At 40.4% G+C, this 14,351-nt stretch overlaps 1 protein-coding gene across 2 annotated transcripts in view; it reads right to left on the bottom strand.

Moving 5' to 3' along the window:
- Positions 1 to 7,990, bottom strand: part of prkar2aa (protein kinase, cAMP-dependent, regulatory, type II, alpha A) — a 42,439-nt gene extending 34,449 nt beyond the window's left edge. For both annotated transcript variants that reach the window (XM_079557848.1, XM_079557849.1), the window contains exon 1: positions 7,331 to 7,990. The gene's annotated coding sequence lies outside the window, so the exon portion shown is untranslated. The remainder of the gene's footprint in view (positions 1 to 7,330) is intronic.
- Between the last annotated feature and the right edge of the window lie 6,361 nt (positions 7,991 to 14,351).

The raw sequence follows: 14,351 nt of genomic DNA, 5'->3' as shown, positions 1-14,351 counted from the left end.
CTAAGTATTTTCCTCCCCCTACATGTTCCAGCCATGTCCAAAGGTGTAGAATGGGTCCAGACCTGTTCACCACAACTGCCTCTAAAATCCTGCACTGTCACTCAAAAAGTTGTTACTTCGGGTCCGAAGTGCCGTCATGCACGAGCTTAATATAGAAGCTGCAGCTACGCGTAAGACCTGAGATGGCAGTAGTGAGCATAAAAGGACTAACTTGTATCTAGTCTCTTTAAAGACTATGCACATGGCACAGACACACTACAAACAACAAAATGTCTCTGTAGGCTCTCAGTTGCACAGGAGTTGTCCTTCAGAGAGAGAGACATACCGTCAACAAAATAACTTTAATATTCCAACTTGAGAAAGGTGTGAAAAAACACAGGAGCTTTAACTATTAAGTGAACACAGGGTTATGGCTAAAAAAATAATTGTCATTCCATTTTACAAGAGAATATGCTTTTAGGTGCCTAGTCAAAACTGTGGCCTTTGATCTTTGATCATTTCTGCATGATAAGTATGAAATTCTTATAAAAACATTGTTCTCAATTTGTAACAAATTTTACAAACCTGGTGATTATCCGACTTTAAGGAAAGGCAGAAATCTTCGAGACTATTCATATGAAGTGTGAGGGTGAGTCCTGGTACTGTTTTTCCCATCTCCTATTGTTCAGTGTTTTGATGAGTGAGTGCACAGTGTGCCCTCACGTCCTGTGCTGAGCGGACACCTAAGCCATCTCCTTCGTGGCAACAATAAGAAGTCTCTTCACCACATAACTACAGCTTCACAGGAAATTTGCTCTTTTTGAGGAAAAAGATGATTGTAATTGAAACTGACAAAACTATTTCCCTCAAATACTTCTCCCGTTGATGCCTTTATTCAAACGCATTTGTATTTTCATTACAGATAGAATGGTCCAAGCAGGACTGAACAGGACTTAAGGCAACTGGTAACTGGGATTTTTCCCACTTGAAGATTACAAGATCCGACAGAGCTTTCCAGCTAAATAAACAACAAAACAGCTAATACTACTACAGTTAGCTAATAAGATGCTAGCGTTATATGTCAGAGATGAAGGTTCTTCAGTCGTCATCTGTACTCTGTAGTTGAACTGTGCTTTCGTACTCTAATCCAAGAAGCTTCATCAACGTGCAACACATGCCAAATACATCTCAAGTTTCAACACACTTGATATAGTTCAAAACATACTTTATTGTCGCCTTAGGGAAATATCATTTGGCTGGAGGATTCACCTGTAGTACATGCTAAATAATGTATAGCAAAGACAGGCAAGTTTCACTAAACTTTTCCACCTTGTTGTATTCTGCTGTGTCTGAACTCGGACACTCTGATATTATCCCTGAGTTTACAAGTTGTTTACCAGCTCGAGGGGTGTTCCAAGGCACTTTGAAAGTCGGAGGTGGGAAATTTACTAGTTTCCTGGAACGCAGCACTAGTTAGGTCTTAACCTTGTCTAAACAACTTGAATAGGAGAAAACAGTGGCACAGGTGTTATAACTAGTACTTCATCAATTCCGCTGGGAATTGGGGCAACCTGACAGGAGCAGTGGCCGACCACAGCACAGCGTCTCTGGATCTTGGTTTGGTACCTACCTAGCTTGAGCATTGGCCGAGTGTGGACGGTTACTTAAAAATAAATCGTGAATGTTCTGGGACCAAAAAAAATACTAACTCAGGACTTGACAAAACAATATTCTATCTAACTAAATTCTATTTTTTCATCCAAAATTTTCATCATTTGTCATCTTTTAAAAGAAACTAATAAAAAATGCATAGTTCTTCAATTATATAACAACAGTGCTGGCTATGCCCGGCATTCCACACAATGCTACGAAAATAGTAACACATACTATGAATAGGTGCTTATCGCTTATACAGCACAAATCCTAGAGTCTACACATTCATCAACACCATTCATTTTAAATAGGGCAGAAGCAGACACTACGGAAAACAGCTCACGGGAGCAGAGTAAAACATACATCCTCAGGGCCCAAATAAACAAATCATCCATCACTTCTAACTATGTGGAATCAGGAAGAAATGAAGCGGGAGAAACAAAGTCCCTGTGCATACAAGAAAAACAATCTACTTTTCTAATAACTATAAGCCTTCATTTTTCCCCCACAAACACCTATGGTGCTGCTTCAGAGTGATTGACTGTATTATACTGTACAGTATACATCTTAAAGCCAATTTTAAACTATCAAGTAATTTGCAATAAAATCAATATCTTGGTTTAAGTTTTAAGAGAGTGTTCTGACCTTTCACCCGTCACTACTAAATTCAGTGTCAGGGAAAAAAGTTGTGCAGTGGTTATGCAGTACTGTGGTCTCAAAGAAGGAAGGTCCTGAAAGGTCACAAGTCTGTTCTCATGATTTCAATAAAGGTCAAAGGAAAGCACACGCCCTCAGGTCTTAAATATTACGGACCTTATGTGAGAAACGCAGATGAGGGAGGGAGACGTTGAAAGCACCAGAAGAATGATGTGCGGCGATATTTACAACAAAGGCTTTGTCTACGTTAGCTCCATGTTTACATTAAGGCCAGCTTTGACACTAGACTTTCACATGTCTAATCAACAAATGCATAGATACAGACGGCAACGTATCATACAAGGGGTGTATGACACATGTTCTAGCCGAGGGTGAAGAAAACCTCTCATGGAAATCACAATTTTTCACTCTTTTTAGCCGCTTTCTGGCGGATTATTGACAAATTTATCACACACCAACGAAAGCATGCCGAAGCGGAAAAACGGCACTCGTGAGGATCGCTTCACTAACATTAGCATAGGTAGCATGAAGCTAGCATAGCATCCTGATTAGCAATGGTTAGTGCTAGATCGTATGCTCCGGAGGGACAGTCTGCTGTGATAAGCAGACCGTCCCTCCGGAGCATACGATCTAGCACTAACATTAGCTATTTCTGGTTATTTTTTAAGTATTTATGGGCAGTTGAACCATTTTGCAACCAATATATCGGCCGGCCTATATATTGGGCCGATATTCGGGTATTTTTGATACCTGCCTTTTATCGGCCGATATCTCCGGAACTTCCCTCTGAAGTACCTACTAAACAATAACATACAGCGCAGTGCAGTCACACTTCAGCACTGACGCGTTTCATACACAGGATTATAGACCAGACATTCTTAAAAATATCAGTGGTGTATATTGGCATCGGAATCCTCCAAAAAACTGCATCGGCCACAGAAAAACCCACATCGATCGACCTCTATTAAATATATTGCTTTGATTTGAACCTTTAATATAATAATAAATGTTTAACTATAGACTATTCCAAAGATAAAAAAAACAAACAAACATAAAATATTGTCCAATATATCGGCTGTCGGCCATGCCATTCCCCTTCATCTCGGTATTGGTCCCCAAAAATCCATATAGGCCGGGCTCTGGAGTACGACCCTCAGAAGTTTGGAACTGGATGGAGCCTTTTATAGTTTGTAAAATAATTAGACTTAAATGTGCTATCCAAAATCACGGCTTTTACAAAATGCTTAAGTTTGACAAGCTCTTACTTAAGAAATTTACGAAATGTTCAGGATTTCTACACATGGTCCGTCTCTGTCTTTGTAAACAGGCTGTATGTGGCGGTGTGTGGTCTCAGCATACTAATAAACCAAGGCACAGGGCAGTGTGGATATTTGTGAAGGCTCTGACAGCTCAACAGCCCTCAGCGCTGGTAGTTATAGAGATTGCCGGAACCTGGAGAATGACATTGTCCTGGGAGGGCACGCTATCAGAGGCAGGAACACTCTGTCCCCTCCGCCGGTGCTGTTGCAGTTGTGCCTGACAGCATAGCAGGCGCTAAGGGGAGGCTGATAACGGTGGGGCTCACTGTGCACAAGGCCATAGAGCACACATGAGGAGCTAACATGCTAACTAGCACTAGCATGGATGTACAGGAAAGTAGATGTAACAACAAGGTTCAGGAGCTAACAGGCAAATCGGCTCTGATTTCACCACTGGTATAGTTCAAGATGTGGACAACTCACAATGTCAAGTTATCTTCATTAGTGTTACCAAAACGTTACAGACTTTTGCATCTAGAATGTTCAAATGAATAGGGCACAAGACACCCAGGACAGGTCAAAAGAAAGGACACACTAAAAAAATGTCATAGGAATGATCGCTCTGAAAATACAGATAATCTACACAAAATCTTACAACACAGGTCATGTGTGGAGCCTGATCTCAGCAGCAATCGATTCATATTCAATGTTAGCACTTTTGCTTGATCAACACTGCAGCATAGTAAATATAATATTGGATGGTATCAGGTATCAGCCGACACTCACACTGGCACTGGCAAGGCAATGCAACTTTATTTATACTGTGCATTTCGTACACATGGCAACTCAATGCGCATTAACTCACTGCAAGGCAACTCACTTCATTTTAGGTTCAAAGGAAAGCATAAAGGACATGTTTCAACAGGGCTGGGGAATGAATCAAAGTTAAATCTGAATCGCAATCTCTACTTGGGGCAGTCGTCATGGGACTTTATAGTCGACAGGTTTACAGACATGTCTTTGGCAGAAACAGCGCCTAGTTTTGGAGTTGGTTATTGTTAAAGCTGAGGTTTGTATAAAAGCTATGTCTAAGTTCATGATTCATAACTCAGCTACATGTATTTGTATATTTTTTTTCCATTTTTAGTATGAAAAAAATAAATAAAAAATCATGATTTTTGTTTTGCAATATCAACCAGCCCTGTTTCAAACTTACTTTGACATACTTGAGTCAATAAAAGTGCAGCAATGACCACCAATTTTAATATTTGCAATTAACAAATCGCAAAATCTAAAGCAGCACAATATCCTTTGAAATGGACAAATTAGTATGTCTGCGCGCTTATTATGCATAAAACCTAAGCCTGTAATTTAGGCCTCAGTAAACATGCTCTGAAATTCATGTGATTCTTAGTTTAGTTTAGCGGTTCATATTTCAGTTATCTCTCAAATATGTGCACAGGGAACTGACGCTTATAGCAGACTCGACATGGAAAGGCTCTTGCCAGGTTGGGATTGATCCCTTTATTACCATAACACAAGAAACATTCCCACACTGCGATGCACCACATTATGATATGATTTGGCTTTTTTTCAGCTACTGAATTGAAAACGGCTATTGTTTTTGTATATTGGGTGTCATAAAACAAAAAGAGTGACTTTGACCAAAGACCTACTTTACCTGATATACCCATACAGCAACAAGCCGCAGCCAAAAAGAATCCTTCAGTGCAACACTAACTATTTTATATAAACATGCAAATCGGGAACAACTTTACATCTCAAAAGGCATAGCAACTAGAGAAAATTGCCATGGCTGAACGTGACCTATAAAATCACCTCCTTCAGTATATTGATTTAGCTTTAAAATTAAGTTTATTTTAGTATTAAAACCAAACACTGAGTTGTCTCTATGGACGACTGACATGTTAAGCTCTAATGAGCCGGCCCGTAATAATGTGAAAATGTCGAATTTCTTCGCTCCATAACAATTACCAAGAATAAGACAAAAAACATATATATTTAAACACTAATGAAAACAATATTGATGCAAGCTTTGAAGTTACCTTGTTGGAGGTAGGTAGATCTCGAAAAAAAACATGAAAAGATGACTGATAAATTACAAAATATGTAAGATTAAAACATTACAACATTCAATATTACCGAACTCTAATGTCAGCTGTGCAGATTGTGTAGAATAGGGCAGAGCTCGGCTTTCCCTTTCCTTTACTGCCACCACAGTGACAGACGGCTCTCTAGTTGCTCCTCACCACAGCGGCTAATCAGCTCTGGCACAGCCCTGGTTTGGTGAACTACAGTGACACAAGATAATTATAATGGGCCCTGCTGCAAACTACGCAGTGCACAAGCCTAAATTACACAAATAAAGCCTTTATTACGCAGATTCATACGCAAGCACCTGTTCCCATCGCTCAGCCAGCTTTCATCCAGGGTAAAATTATTTATACACAGGAGAAAAGTATCTGCTGTTGCACAAAGTGCATCGAGTAAAAGACCAACTGGGGCAAGCAGACACAATTCTGAATAACATAATAGGGTATAAAAGAGTGTCAAGTTTCTAGTTTCTAGTTCAATAAGTCAGTAAGTTTTGCAGACAAATTGCAAACTGCTGCAGCAAGGGGCCTTGATAACATATCTAGATCGATCAAATAGATAGACCCACCACATAGAGCACCATATAGCTTTGGGAGAGTGCACTATACTGTTCTTATCGATCAGGGGAGAGATGTCTGACTCATAGCGGGAGCTGAGTGAACCGTGACCGGCTTGTCATTACTTCCTAGGATCACTTTCCTTGTACCGTGTGATAGCCGCTTCACCAGGCATCCGAGCGGCTAATCAGCTCTGGCACTGGCCTGGTTTAGTGAGACTGTGCGTGGATCAACAGATGGCAGCAGGAGCTGGTAAAGAGGCGGAATGAACCGTGACCAGACGGTCCCTTCATGTCCACTTTCCCCTTAGTGACCAAAAGGCAGCTAATGTGTTCATTACCTCTGGTTTAACCCGTCAACCACACGGATACACCATTTGGGAGAGGAATCTAACGCAAAACGAGGTCGTTACTAACGTCAAGGCTCGTCCTAGTGTTTTGTTGCACGATAGCTCTGCTCTCTCAGTAGCGGATGTAAGGGAAGCCTTTGGCGTTAGCTTTGATTAGCAACAAGCTAAAGTGACCGGTGGTTCACCGTTGCTATGTGCGCCTAGCAACGGCAAAGACAAGGGGTGCAATCTATTTTTTAATGTCCATTATTCCTATTTCATAGAGTATATTTGGGTACTGCCGTTTTGGAAAAGGTAGTTAAAACTTAACTGACAGCGTTAGAGAGGATGGGCCGAACCTGGAAACAAACCCGTTTCCTTCAGAGATTCTATGGGTGCACATCGTAAATCCCTCCTCAGCTGAATGGACGGCTTTGGCTACTGAATGGACCTCTGGCAACTGTCCAAATGTGGGACACATTTATCGTTTGACTGCTGCACACAATCTAGCTTTTACACTCATTTCAAATATGCTAAAAGTGTCTTGATTTGACAAGAAATAAAGTCTACCGTGTTCTGAATGGCCATATGCTTTTGCACAAATGTGTGGAGACGCCTCAACCTGTCAACCTCAAACTCAACCTAAACTACGCCGAAGTATCCTCCACAACTACTCGCTACTTATGCTTTGATAACTTGAGTTGACATTGCACACCTTCAAAGAGCAAATGCATTTAGTTCGTTTTCAAGACCCAGGCCCGAAAGAAAAGCCGCTGACTTACGTGCGCTGATCTGCCCCGGCTAAACAGCCAGTTCCCTCCTTCTCCGCGTCTTCCTCCTTCGCTCTGATCCGCCTCCTCGTATTCCCTTTAGCAGTTCACCCAGCGAAGAAGACACCTGTCAGGGTTTATAAATCCAGCGATCCGCGCGTCAAGGGACCGGGCTAGGCTATCGTGGTTCTTCGTCTCTTCCTCCAGCGGTCCTGTCAGTCGGCAATGCTGGCTGATAAGTGAAACGAGGGCGGAGGGAGGCGGGGGGGGGAAGCACTTGACCGCCGCCGCAGCCTCTTGCAACCGACCGACGTCCACGCAGCTGTGACGGGGGGGTGGGACTTGCTGAAGCAGGCAGGAGGCGCAGCTAACCGGGCTAGCACCGAGGCTAACGGGCTAGCTCGCTAAAGTACTTGTTAGCAACGGCTGATTTCTTCTTGTCACTTGTTCACCCTGCTGCTACAAGATGCCCGCCCCGGGAACAAACAGCAAAACCCCCCGAATGGAGCGCGACTACAACTCCGAATAGTGACAAAAGCGCGGTCAAAACTATATTCCTGCAGGTTTGCGGCTGAGGAGAGTGTCAAAAGCCCGTAAAAATGAATGAAAACAGGCTTCCTCCCTGCGTGCCCTACTGTCAAGCAGTTTAGTGGAACACGCACGGCTGAACCACAGGCTGGGGGGGGGGGGGGGCGGGGTTAGCCTGAGTGACGAGGGCTAGAGCCAATCAGAGCGTGAGGACGGGGAACTCTCAGGCAATGGGAGCAGTCAATGCAGGAGAAGGGGGATTACGCGCAAAGCCATATTAGTTCAGTTAAATTACCACACCCACAGGCTATGGGATTTATCAACTGGAATATATATGCAGATTATGAATTATGTAATCCATATATACACAGGCATGAGGATAGGAATACAAAACTGCATGTGGAGAAATGAATGGAAGTTTACCTTAAGCCACAGGCAAAAGGTCAACAGGTTATTTATAATGGTTAACCAAATGCCAATGCCCCTGCCATGAACATAACAGAAATAATTTATGATGTTTATGTTCACTATAATCTAAAAATATGGCGCGTTACTGTTTGGTAATTATTAGATTGTGATAATAATGCAAATACATCGCTCTAATTAAGTCAATTTCTATAATAATAATTCACCCACATTGAAACCACGGGTGAATTGACTCATGTATTAACCGTTCAAGAAGTTGTCTATGGAAAACAAAATCCTTTCACATGATGTGTGTTTATTTTACAAAAAAAATGTCAAAAGAAGTGGTCTAATTTGTATTCATACGCAAAGGCTGTATGAGGAGATAAAGGAATAAAAACAACAAAAAAACAAAAAAAAATTATAACGTTCGTGTGTGTATCAGTCAACCCAACAATAATAGGCCTGTTTTCTTCTTGTAAGCTTCTGTCTTCGCGGACGCCCAGCCCATCCCTCTGCTGTTTATTTATGTGCAAAGACGCGTCAGAGAGCGTGTTTTATGGAGCTCCCGTGTCTTCCAGCGCCTTTCATAACAGGCACATCCCTGGTTTTGGTTCTTTCCTCTCGGAGACAGAGGAAAGCCGTCGCCATGGTCACAGAGAGCCCACGTTTAAGGCCTCAAACTGTGATCTGATTGGCCCCGAGCTGAGAGAACAACATGCGCCGGAGCCCCACCTGTAGGACACAAAGGGTAACGCATCTGACTTAGGGATAGGCTACTGTTCCTGCAACTTCTCATTTTATGAATACGAGGCGAGCATAGAGGTAGTTATATTTGGTGTATTTTACTGTTACTATAGCTGTTGCTTGCTCTCTTTAAACTGTCTGAAGGCTATTTGTCTTCTGTAAATATGCGTTGATGATAACACACTCTACTTGACCCGGTGCTGACATAAGGAGGAACCAGACATGAGATGAACTTTTCTTTCTAATGTGTACAAAAGGAGTTAGGAGAAGATAATTTATCATCGTGTATGCCCCGGAGCATAACCAGCAGCAGATCTATTATCATAAGGTAACATGGAGAATATACAAGCCTTCACCGAGGTAAATGTCCTCTACCTCTCTGGTAATATGCTTTAGTTTACTCCATGTACGTCTGACACAATCCACTTAAATCAGACTCTTCCAAATACTCACATATCCATGAATTATTGCGTAAAAGCCTATGGTCCATTCATAACAGCTGTGAGAATCGGCTACATTCATACAACACCCCCTTTAGTCTATGGAGTTTTTAAAGTACTATACTGCCATCTTCTGGACATATTGTAAATTGCAAGATATTTACATTTTATTTAGGTGGTTCTTTTTTTTTACAGTGAGACCAAAATGTTGTTACTATTAACTATTTATTACTGTAGTTTTTCTTGGTACGCAGTAAAGGTGTTCAGGTTTACATTTCTGGCACTGGCTCCAATATTTGTGCTAAAAAATATCAATAAAAATGCCGCCTTATCAGTCAAAACAGGATTTGTATACTTTCCTAAGTTAGCAGCTAGTGGTAGAATGCTATCAACACATACAAACATGTTTCAGTCAAAAGCTCTTCATATTAGGCTTATTGAAGTAAAGCCGTGATCATGATGTAAAAGCTATATCATAGATCAAAGTAGAATTATGCTGAACATCATGTGACTTAATGAAGAAAAACTAAATAAAAACTTTAACTTTGTTAAGTAACTTTAATTGTGTATGTTACAGATGGAAATGAGCATAGTGCCAAATCTGGTGCAGCCATCTTTTCAAGTCAAATAAATAAACTAAACTAAATAAATTTAAATTAGTGTATTTGTTGGTTAAAAACAATAAGCCAAAAAACAATAACAATAACAATATTTCTGGTGCTGTTTGCCTCTCCACAGATCTGATGCATAACTGCTGAGAGCGGGACGTCACCAGCCCATCTCCACGGAGATCCGTTATGTTACTGCTGTGTTTTGACAACGCTAGGTAGCCATCCAAACAATGGGCTTAAATACATTATGTCCTCTTCCAGATGCTTTTTGATGACTTGTAGCAAAAACAGCATCAATGCTTGGGTCTATAGCTGGTGATTAGAAACATGTGGACTCCAGTGGAGCTTTAAAAGGAAAAGTGAGCAGGTTGTGAACAGTCAGGTTTTATTTGGTCAGATATAGATATTAATACATTCAAGCATTCAGTTAATCCACAGTATTTACACTATTTACACATTCATATACTATCCTGAATGAAGCTGTATTACTTTACATGGAAGACTCAATCATGTGACGTCAGTGAGCGGATAGAATGACTTTCAATGTAACTTTAGTCCGAGATGACCTGGTATTTTCGCAGGTGGATACGATGCATGAACTTACTTCTTTTCAAACTGGTTTAACATCACAAACTGAGTCCCATTTCACACAAATGTAAAAGAAACTAATTATAGTGGCATTGCGAAGATGCAAATCAACCCAGTCTCTAGATGTTGCTTTTATTTCCCCGGTGCAGACTGAATTCAGGGGGTGAAGTGTCTTGCCCAAGGGCTCAAAATTGCCAGCAGAAGGGAATGCACTACAACGTTTTCAATAAGATGGAAAACAAACTGAGCATCTGCTGTCCAAGTAGAAATATTACCTCTACCTGAAGAAGAACGTTTACATTTTTCATAAAAAGAAATTGAATAGTTTTTTTCATTCAAGAGACTGGGTTGTCAAATATGTTAAACTGGACAAAATACGCAACGTAATATTTTGAACAGGATATGGTCCTATATCGATTGCTTTGAAAAGAACAGAAATAAAAGGTATGTTTTCCTGGTTCATTTTACCTTGGTTTAACCTTTAAAATACAGTTTATAAAAATAAACCCAATCTAAAAAACAACAGTCCTATGTTGGCAGTAATTCATAGAAACCGTAGACATGGACAATGTTTACAATATTACAGAAACATACAGTCTTATATCAGGAGAATAAGGCACAAAACACTCGACAAATAACATATGGAAATTAGTAGTGTTTTCCTTCACATATGGCAAACTAACCTTAAAGAGAAGGTCATATGAGGTCCATGTTACTTACATAACACTTGAAAATAAAAATGACAACAGGATTTGGATAGACTCCTTCTTACGTTAGCAGCTAGCGGGAGCATGATTAACAAGTATAACACATACAATCAACATTTTTCAAGTTGATATAATTTTGCGTTCGTATGAGATGCAGAGGACAGGGTGACCCACTCAGTAGAAATGTGATCTCACGATATTTATCGTAGTCTTGGTTCATTTATTTTGACACAGAAGTCAGTGAATAAAAAAAAAGAAAGTTCAGTAATTACAGAGAATTTACAATGTTGCGCTCACCATTTTAAAATGCACAAGTATTTTTTTCATTCTAACATTTCCTTCTCTGTTGGTGGAGATTTTGTCTGTTAACAAAAGTAATTTCACCTCAGGGATCAATAAAGTGATTCTGATTCTGAAAGCATCCTCTGTGTCCAACAGGGGGCACTCTCACTAACATAGATGTCCCTTATATGCTGCAACTTGCAACTCTTTAGATTCCCTGAACTAAAGAAAGATTCCTATTGCGAGATCAAAACGGTAAATCTCAAAGGTCCTCTATTTATTTTACATAAAATAAGACAAAGAACTGTCAGCAACTATTGTAAAATCTCTTCATCAACTTCATCTTAGACAGTATTAACTATTCAGTGAAGGTCCATATGACAATGTCATGTTGTTTGATGTTATAAAAAGTGCATTAATGATCATTAAAGAAACTATATTTCTATTTTACCTCAACACAGTAAATAAAGATCTGTAAATACAATACAGTGGACTGAAGTCAGTGTTAGCTTTATACACTGTGGTACTAAGAGTCAAGCTGAAAGTAGTGAGATTTGAGAGAATCCAAAAGGCAAAGGCAAATTTGTAAGATGAAGTTGAATTGTAAAGTTTAGCATAGTCCAGAGAAGTATCTTATTGCTATTTGTTAAATTAAAAAAAGAAAATAGTTTAAGCAAGTGTTTACAGTTTATGACTCAATCAACTTTTTTTTTATTTACAGCAGGTCGGCCTATAAACCTGTACACTTAGCAATTGTCTAAAACCTAAACCTATTTTAGGAACCTGCATTAACAATGAACTTAAAAATCAATCAATGTTCACTTTTGTCATGTAACTTTGATAACAGGGGTTCAGTTCATTAAACTACGCTAAACAGCGATGTTGACGCCCCAGTAAAGAACTTTTTCAATCCATATTTCATTGGTCCACAAAGCCCTTCATCTTAAAAATCTCTTTAATGTTAAAAACAGTGAACTAGACAAAGTAACATCCGGGGAAAGATCTCTCAAACCCCATCATTTGCGGTTGACCCCAGTATCAGATATATTATGTCAGTACAGTTGTGTCTGAATCTTGACTTTTTCAGTTAGTTAAGTTTATAAAAGACTGGCTTGTCTCTCGAACTCGGGCCTGGAAAAACAGTCGTAAAGTCGATTTTAAAAAACCTCTTGTGTGAGGAATGTCCCTGCCTCCTTCAGTAACAGTCACAATGATCTGAGCACTGCTGACCGGCTTAAAAATAACATGTGGGTCAAAGAGAGAGAGCTTCAACAGAGAGACGCCAACCATGATTCTGTAAGCATGACCTAACTGCAACTGCATGGTACCAATATTGATTAGTTGGGCTTTAGAAATATATATATATATATAAAAACAGTGAAAGTATCTAAAATGTTAATATCAACTTGCTAGAGTTGCTATTTCGTAGTGGCTAATGAAAATGCATGCCAACTCATTCCCGTTGAATTCCCATAACAAATTGAAAGATTGTTACCCTTCGTTACCAGTGACCAGTTTAAAAAAAACATCTCGGAGTATTTGTCTGTGATGTTTAGAATAGCAAAACATAAGTTGCAGTTAGGTACAGTGTAACATAAAAACATAGCACGGTCTAAAACCCATAAATAGGTTGCGTTCACGACATTTCAGTTGGAGCGGGGGCCTTTACAGCTCAAGAAATGCTTAAAAACAGAAAAAAAAAATGTCCAAATGTTTTCCCTGATCATTATTTGGAAGTGATTGGATTCGCAAACCGGCCACGTACATCTCATGGCTGCAAGTCCTTTCATCAGACCAACATCAAGCACATGGTTTTGGAATTTTGTCACCACTTTTGGACACCTTTATGAGCCAGTGATCTGATGTTCGTTCACATGTGCTGAGCGAGATGACGTCGGACTTTGTGACAGTTTTTGTTTCATGTGGATAGGTCTAGCCGTTACACACAGATATCACAGAGTTACCACAGTGCCATTTTTAGCCGCACCAACTCAACTTTTTTTTTTAAACGACAGGCTGTTTCGAATGTTGTTGTGAGGCCACGTGAATGCAACCTATTCCCATATATAAACCCGTGGATGCTGGAGTCAGAAAGCCTCTGTGTGTGTATAGTGTAGACATGGATCAGTATTCAGGATGAGTCTGCTGCAGTTCACAACTCCGGCTCATTATCTCACATAAAAGAGCAACACGCACACGCACACACACACACACACACACACATGCACAGTGAGACTGACAGAGGGGGTGATAGGAGCGGAGAGAAAATACTAACAAGAGAGGAAAGAGTGAGAAGAGGGAAGTCTGCTGCTGCCATGGAGACCGTACAGGCTGGGGTATCATAGGAGGGATGTTAAACACTTTTATAATGCTCTACAAAGGAGCTGATTGGGTTGGTGATTACATTCGGTAAGCAAGGGGCCCACAAGCTGTGTCAATCTAGCCTGTAACAGCGTAAAGTTGAGCCCTGGGAATAGGGTCTTCTGAAAATACTCCAGCAATAAGGGGTAGAGTTTTTGTGTTAGTGCAAAGCGTTGTTGTATGTATAAGTGTGCGACTTTTGGCCCATATGAGTTAAAACCTTGGTCGGCAGTGTCAAGCTGGATGTAAATGTTATGCAGAGAAACACACAGAAAAGGTCCCACATGATCAAACAGGGGCCTCCTGCTTTCAGAGGATGCGTGCGAACCACTCGGCCAACAAAATCTAGGAGTATGTATATGTT

This window comes from Gobius niger (assembly GCF_951799975.1).
Source record: "Gobius niger genome assembly, chromosome: 6".
Classification (NCBI taxonomy): domain Eukaryota; kingdom Metazoa; phylum Chordata; class Actinopteri; order Gobiiformes; family Gobiidae; genus Gobius; species Gobius niger.
Note: the sequence above shows the minus strand (reverse complement) of the source record. Positions and strands in the feature narration are given on the sequence as shown.